This window comes from Haliaeetus leucocephalus, unplaced genomic scaffold (assembly GCF_000737465.1).
Source record: "Haliaeetus leucocephalus isolate CR32 unplaced genomic scaffold, Haliaeetus_leucocephalus-4.0 Scaffold184, whole genome shotgun sequence".
NCBI classification, from domain to species: Eukaryota; Metazoa; Chordata; class Aves; order Accipitriformes; family Accipitridae; genus Haliaeetus; species Haliaeetus leucocephalus.
This window is the reverse complement of record NW_010972620.1, coordinates 8,754,346-8,754,739: the sequence shown is the minus strand read 5'-3', so window position 1 is coordinate 8,754,739 and position 394 is coordinate 8,754,346. Positions and strand designations below refer to the sequence as shown.

Below are 394 nucleotides of genomic sequence, written 5' to 3'. Positions count from 1 at the left end.
GGGGCGCGCGGGCGCGCAGGCGGCGGGTGGAGGAGGGGGAGGAGCAGGGGGAGGTGGTGCCGCCCCGCCCCGCAGGAAACGGTGCCGCCCGGGCCCCGCTCTGTGGGAGGGCGGGGGAGCGAGCGGGAGAGAGACCGGCAGGGAAGCATCGTCTTCCTCCTCTCCGCCACCCCGGGGCCCTGCCGCGGGGCCGCGCTCCGTGAGGGCACCGGCCGGGAGTCAGGAGCGGGGCAGCCCCCTCCGCTCGCTACATCCGCCCCGTCCTCCGAGGCGGGAGCGCCCTCGGCGGGCAGCGGGGCGACCGCTTGCCCCCCCTGCCCGGCGCGCAGCCGCTGCCCCCTTCCAGCGGGAGCCGTGATCCCTCTTCTCCTCAGGCTCCGTCCGCCGCCCCGCC

The 394-nt window shown here is 79.7% G+C and overlaps 1 protein-coding gene across 3 annotated transcripts in view; it reads left to right on the top strand.

The window, feature by feature from the left end:
* The first annotated feature begins 353 nt into the window (after positions 1-353).
* SLK (STE20-like kinase) overlaps positions 354-394 on the top strand; it is a 49,850-nt gene continuing 49,809 nt past the window's right edge. For all 3 annotated transcript variants that reach the window (XM_010564782.1, XM_010564783.1, XM_010564781.1), the window contains exon 1: positions 354-394. This exon is cut by the window's right edge and continues 538 nt beyond it. The gene's annotated coding sequence lies outside the window, so the exon portion shown is untranslated.